The sequence below is a fragment of the Eleutherodactylus coqui genome, unplaced genomic scaffold (genome assembly GCF_035609145.1).
Source record: "Eleutherodactylus coqui strain aEleCoq1 unplaced genomic scaffold, aEleCoq1.hap1 HAP1_SCAFFOLD_672, whole genome shotgun sequence".
In the NCBI taxonomy this organism is placed as follows: domain Eukaryota; kingdom Metazoa; phylum Chordata; class Amphibia; order Anura; family Eleutherodactylidae; genus Eleutherodactylus; species Eleutherodactylus coqui.
In genome coordinates this window covers 10,572-17,500 of record NW_027101978.1, presented here as the reverse complement: position 1 = coordinate 17,500, position 6,929 = coordinate 10,572, and positions in this window count along the sequence as shown.

The following is a 6,929-nucleotide window of genomic DNA, read 5'->3' as shown; positions in this document are numbered from 1 at the left end:
GCATACGGATCTAAGCCGTTGCCCAAACTAACTCTGGCCCGTGTGACCGACACAGCCGCGCACGCGCTTTCCTACGACACTCGACCGCCAGGCTCCCCTCGGCCTGGGAGGCACTCTCGGGGCGGGGGGCACCGCAGCCCCCCAAGGTGGCTTCGTACACCTCTTGAACGTGGCGCCCGGCCGCTCGGAGAGCGGGGTCTACCCGGGCAGACAGCCTGTCGGCCCCGCGGCCTGGACAGGCGGAGCGGGGACACTTGCACTCGGGGGCTCTGCTCCAAGGAGCGAGAGCGGCCACTCTGCTCGGCCCGGAGAGTGGGGTGCGGGGCGCCGTCGCATCGCTGGAGCCAGGGGCGTCGTGCCGTGCGCGCACGCCTAGCCGCCGCCAGAACAGGCCGGAAAGGATGAGCTTCATACGGATCTAAGCCGTTGCCCAAACTACCTCTGGCCCCTGTGACCGACACAGCCGTGGCACGCGCTTTCCTACGACACTCGACCGCCGGGCTCCCTCGGCCTGGGAGGCACTCTCGGGGAGGGGGGCACCGCAGCCCCCCCAAGGTGGCTTCCGTACACCTCTTGAACGTTGGGGCCCGGCCGCTCGGAGAGCGGGGTCTACCCGGGCAGACAGCCCGTCGGCCCCGCGGCCTGGACAGGCGGAGCGGGGACAAGCCAAGGCTACCGGCGGGCGGGATCGACCGGGTAGCCGCCGTGGGGAACACAACTTGGACGTCTCGCGCCGTCGCGGACCACCGTCCTCCGTCTCTCTCTCCCTCTCTCGGAAGGGAGGCCGCCCGAGGCGCACGGGCCTCGGACGGCCAGGGGTGGAAGGGCTCCACCCCAAGGTGGCTTCCGTACACCTCTTGAACGTTGGGGCCCGGCCGCTCGGTGAGAGCGGGGTCTACCCGGGCAGACAGCCCGTCGGCCCCGCGGCCTGGACAGGCGGAGCGGGGACAAGCCAAGGCTACCGGCGGGCGGGATCGACCGGGTAGCCGCCGTGGGGAACACAACTTGGACGTCTCGCGCCGTCGCGGACCACCGTCCTCCGTCTCTCTCTCCCTCTCTCGGAAGGGAGGCCGCCCGAGGCGCACGGGCCTCGGACGGCCAGGGGTGGAAGGGCTCCACCCCAAGGTGGCTTCCGTACACCTCTTGAACGTTGGGGCCCGGCCGCTCGGTGAGAGCGGGGTCTACCCGGGCAAACAGCCCGTCGGCCACGCGGCCTGGACAGGCGGAGCGGGGGCAAGCCAAGGCTACCGGCGGGCGGGATCGACCGGGTAGCCGCCGTGGGGAACACAACTTGGACGTCTCGCGCCGTCGCGGACCACCGTCCTCCGTCTCTCTCTCCCTCTCTCGGAAGGGAGGCCGCCCGAGGCGCACGGGCCTCGGACGGCCAGGGGTGGAAGGGCTCCACCCCAAGGTGGCTTCCGTACACCTCTTGAACGTTGGGGCCCGGCCGCTCGGTGAGAGCAGGGTCTACCCGGGCAAACAGCCTGTCGGCCACGCGGCCTGGACAGGCGGAGTGGGGGCAAGCCAAGGCTACCGGCGGGCGGGATCGACCGGGTAGCCGCCGTGGGGAACACAACTTGGACGTCTCGCGCCGTCGCGGACCACCGTCCTCCGTCTCTCTCTCCCTCTCTCGGAAGGGAGGCCGCCCGAGGCGCACGGGCCTCGGACGGCCAGGGGTGGAAGGGCTCCACCCCAAGGTGGCTTCCGTACACCTCTTGAACGTTGGGGCCCGGCCGCTCGGTGAGAGCGGGGTCTACCCGGGCAGACAGCCCGTCGGCCCCGCGGCCTGGACAGGCGGAGCGGGGACAAGCCAAGGCTACCGGCGGGCGGGATCGACCGGGTAGCCGCCGTGGGGAACACAACTTGGACGTCTCGCGCCGTCGCGGACCACCGTCCTCCGTCTCTCTCTCCCTCTCTCGGAAGGGAGGCCGCCCGAGGCGCACGGGCCTCGGACGGCCAGGGGTGGAAGGGCTCCACCCCAAGGTGGCTTCCGTACACCTCTTGAACGTTGGGGCCCGGCCGCTCGGTGAGAGCGGGGTCTACCCGGGCAAACAGCCCGTCGGCCACGCGGCCTGGACAGGCGGAGCGGGGGCAAGCCAAGGCTACCGGCGGGCGGGATCGACCGGGTAGCCGCCGTGGGGAACACAACTTGGACGTCTCGCGCCGTCGCGGACCACCGTCCTCCGTCTCTCTCTCCCTCTCTCGGAAGGGAGGCCGCCCGAGGCGCACGGGCCTCGGACGGCCAGGGGTGGAAGGGCTCCACCCCAAGGTGGCTTCCGTACACCTCTTGAACGTTGGGGCCCGGCCGCTCGGTGAGAGCAGGGTCTACCCGGGCAAACAGCCTGTCGGCCACGCGGCCTGGACAGGCGGAGTGGGGGCAAGCCAAGGCTACCGGCGGGCGGGATCGACCGGGTAGCCGCCGTGGGGAACACAACTTGGACGTCTCGCGCCGTCGCGGACCACCGTCCTCCGTCTCTCTCTCCCTCTCTCGGAAGGGAGGCCGCCCGAGGCGCACGGGCCTCGGACGGCCAGGGGTGGAAGGGATCCACCCCCCGCGGGAAGGGGACGCGCGGCGGCACCCGGACGCGGGAGCGTTGACCCGGGGGTCTTTACTCCGCCGAGGCGTAGCCCGGAGAAGGAGCGAGACCGGCCGGCGGGGGTGGAACACCCCCTCATGCCTCGCTCCTTCTGGGGATAAAGCGCGTCGTCCGCAGGCCGCCGTCCCCTATCCCCGCCCTGGACCGCCCGCATCGGCCGGAGCCCGAGGGGACAGGCGGGGGTCCTTCGCTTTCGGGAAAACCGTCACCAAACGTGGGGCCCGTGGCCCCGCTCTCGGCCGCCCTGAGGCGGGAGAGCCCGGATCGTTCTCTCTCTCGGCGTCGGCCCCACCGACGCCGTCGCACGGTGGCCTGGGAAAGGGCTGCACCCCCTGCGCCACGCTTCTCCCCCGGAGTACTCCCCCCGCAGGGGGCTCCGCGGGGTGTCCCGACGCGCAGAGTCGCTCGCCTTCTTCCGCGGGGGACGGGAGGGACGCCCACGCGCGTCCCTTCCCCATCCTCGAGAGCCGTACGCGCCGAGGGTGAACCCGCTCGCCGGGGCGCCGGGGAGCAGGGCCCTTGTGGTCCTTCCCCGGACATGGGCGCGGCGAGGGTCCCCCGGCCGCGACGGCTCTCCCGTTGACCCACTCTCTCGCCTTGGGTGGTGGTGATGGAGGCGGCTGCCTACGCCTCAGCCCGGCATCTCGGAGGGGGGTCGCCCGGGCAGCCAGCCAGCCAGCCTGTTGGCCCCGCGGCCTGCACAGGCGGAGTGGGGACACTTGCGCTCTATGACTCTGCTCCCAGGGAGGTGGCAGAGGGGCGGCCGCGGTGCTTTGACTTTGAGCGGTCCCCACTCCAGCACTCTGAGAAATAGTCACTTTGTCAAAGACCGCACACCGCTCGTTCCCTTATATGCAAAAAAGGTGTTCGTCCTGACGTTTTGCGAGCCCTTATTTTACCGTCGTCGGCGCTATCAGGGGAAACAGGCCCGCTCCTTCCGCCTTCATGGAACCGTAGCTCGGCCCCGAGGGCCCAGGATTACCCTCATACCGGTTCTCACGACATGCGTCGACACTCGGCTCGGCCCCGGCAGCCGCAGCTCCCGCCGGCCCGGCCAGCCGGGTCCGCACCCCTGGCCGGCGCCTGGAGCGTCTGGACTTTGTCGTTTTCTCTCCAAGACTCGTCTCTGCCAACTGCCGTGGACTTCGGCGGGGGCTGCCGCGGGCTGTGCCCGGCCTCTTGGGGGTCCCGCCTGCCCGCGCAGGCAGCTAGGACAGGGTTATCAGCGCTCTCAGGGGGGCCTCCGCAGACCCCCCACAGGTGGCTTCGTACACCTCTTGAACGTGGCGCCCGGTCCGCTCGGTGAGAGCGGGGTCTTCCCAGGCAAGCCGCCTGTGGGCCCCGCGGCCTGGACAGGCGGAGCGGAGACAAGCCCAGGCTACCGGTAGGATCGACCGGCTGGCAGTCGTGGTGGAGCAACGGGGACGCCTCGCGCCGCCGCGGGCCGCCGTCCTCCGTCTCTCTCCCACTCTCGGAGGCAGGCCGCCCGAGGCCAACGGGCCTCGGACGGCGTGGGGTGGAAGGGCTCCACCCCAGGGGAAGAAAACACGCCCGCGCGCGTTTGCACAGTCTGCCCCGGCCCGGCATCTCGGAGGGGGGTCGCCCGGGCAGCCAGCCAGCCTGTCGGCCCCGCGGCCTGCACAGGCGGAGTGGGGACCCTCGCGCTCGATGACTCTGCTCCCAGGGAGGTGGCAGAGGGGCGGCCGCGGTGCTTTGACTTTGAGCGGTCCCCACTCCGCACATTGAGAAATAGTCACTTTGTCAAAGACCGCACACCGCTCGTTCCCTTATATGCAAAAAAGGTGTTCGTCCTGACGTTTTGCGAGGCCCTAATTTACCGCCGTCGGCGCTATCAGGGGAAACGGGCCCGCTCCTTCCGCCCTCCTGGAACCGTGCCTCGGCCCGGAGCGACCAGGATTACCCTCATACCGGTTCTCACGACATGCATTGACACTCGGCTCAGCCCCGGCAGCCGCAGCTCCCGCCGGCCCGGCCAGCCGGGTCCGCCCCCCGTGGCCGGCGCCTGGAGCGTTTGGACTTTGTCGTTTTTTCAAAGACTCATCTCTGCCAACTGCCCTGGGCTTCAGCAGTGGCTGCCGCGGGCTGTGCACGGCCTCCTGGGGGAGTCCCGCCTGCCCGCGCAGGCAGCTAGGACAGGGTTATCAGCGCTCTCAGGGGGGCCTCCGCAGACCCCCCACAGGTGGCTTCGTACACCTCTTGAACGTGGCGCCCGGCCGCTCGGAGAGCGGGGTCTACCCGGGCAGCCAGCCGGCCTGTCGGCCCCGCGGCCTGGACAGGCGGAGTGGGGACACTCGCGCTCGATGACTCTGCTCCCAGGGAGGTGGCAGAGGGGCGGCCGCGGTGCTTTGACTTTGAGCGGCCCCCACTCCCTTCCCAGCACTCTGAGAAATAGTCACTTTGTCAAAGACCGCACACCGCTCGTTCCCTTATATGCAAAAAAGGTGTTCGTCCTGACGTTTTGCGAGGCCTTAATTTACCGCCGTCGGCGCTATCAGGGGGAACAGGCCCGCTCCTTCCGCCTTCCTGGAACCGTGCCTCGGCCCCGAGGGCCCAGGATTACCCTCATACCGGTTCTCACGACAAGCATCGACACTCGGCTCAGCCCCAGCCGCCGCAGCTCCCGCCGGCCCGGCCAGCCGGGTCCGCCCTCCGTGGCCGGCGCCTGGAGCGTTTGGACTTTGTCGTTTTTCTCAAAGACTCATCTCTGCCAACTGCCGTGGGATTCAGCAGGGGCTGCCACGGCTGTTCCCCGCCTCCTGGGTGTCCTGCCCTGCAACACCGGAGGGTCAGGGGGGGTCTTGAGCAACTACTGGTAGGTGCAGCACCTCGGGGGCCCTCTGCAGCCAGCACACTGCTGCCAACAGCCCGCTCCCCATCACCAGCCAGCCCCTTCTGCATACATCTGGCGGGGGTGCTTTTTTGACTTCCCCCATTTTGGCCTATGGGGAAAAGCCAGGGGGAAAACCTCCAGAGTCAGGCCAACCTCCTGGAACTCCAGCTCGGCCTGGAGCTACTGGTTTGCCCCCTTCCCGGTTCTCAGGACATGCCTTGACACTCGGCTCTTCCCCAGCCGCCGCAGCTCCCCTCGGCCCGGCCAGCCGGGTCCGCCCCCCTGACCGGCGCCCGGAGCAGTTTGGACTTTGTCGTTTTTTTTCTCCAAGACTCATCTCTGCCAACTGCCAAGGACTTCAGCAGGGGCTGCCACCTGCTGTTCCCCGCCAATGGGTGTCCTACCCTGCAACACCGGAGGCTCAGGCAGGGTCTTGAGCAACTGCTGGTAGGTGCTCTCAGGGGGCCCCTCCACACCCCCAGGCCCACATCCAGGGCCTCCCTCCCGGCCCCTGGAGCAGCCAGCACCCCCTCACCGTCAGCACTCTCTCCCCGTTGGGACTGTGAAACTTTTCTGACCGTGCAAGCTTCGTCAAACGGCAAGGGGGCAACCGGCGTTCTGTGCCCGGCCTCCTGGGGTCCTGCCCGGGCACATCGGAGGCTCAGCCTGGGTTTTCAGCCACCACGGGCAGGTGCACTCAGGGGGCCCTCCGCAGCCGCCCATGCACACCTCTGCAGCCAGCACACCGCTGCCAACAGCCCGCTCCCCATCACCAGCCAGCCCCTTCTGCATACATCTGGCGGGGGTGCTTTTTTGACTTCCCCCCTTTTGGCCTATGGGGAAAAGCCAAGGGGAAAACCTCCAGAGTCAGGCCGACCTCCTGGAACTAGAGCTCGGCCTGGAGCCACCGGTTTGTCCCCTTCCCGGTTCTCAGGACCTGCACTGACACTCGGCTCAGCACCGGCAGCTGCAGCCCCCGCCGGCCCGGCCAGCCGGGTCCGCACCCCTGGCCGGCACGCCTGGAGCGTTTGGACTTTGTCATTTTCATGACTTGTCTCCTCAGACATTGTCCGACTGCAAGGGGGGCGGCCGCGGTCCGTGCCCAGCCTCCAGGGGTTGCCCCCGGCCCCTGGAGCAGCCAGCACCCCCTCGCCGTCACCACTCTCTCCCCATTGGGACTTTGAAACTTTTCTGACCGTGCAAGCTTCGTCAAACGGCAAGGGGGCAACCGGCGTTCTGTGCCCGGCCTCCTGGGGTCCTGCCCGGGCACATCGGAGGCTCAGCCTGGGTTTTCAGCCACCACGGGCAGGTGCACTCAGGGGGCCCTCCGCAGCCGCCCATGCACACCTCTGCAGCCAGCACACCGCTGCCAACAGCCCGCTCCCCATCACCAGCCAGCCCCTCTGCATACATCTGCTGGGGGTGCTTTTTTGACTTCCCCCATTGTGGCCAATGGGAAAATGCCAAGGGGAAAACCTCCG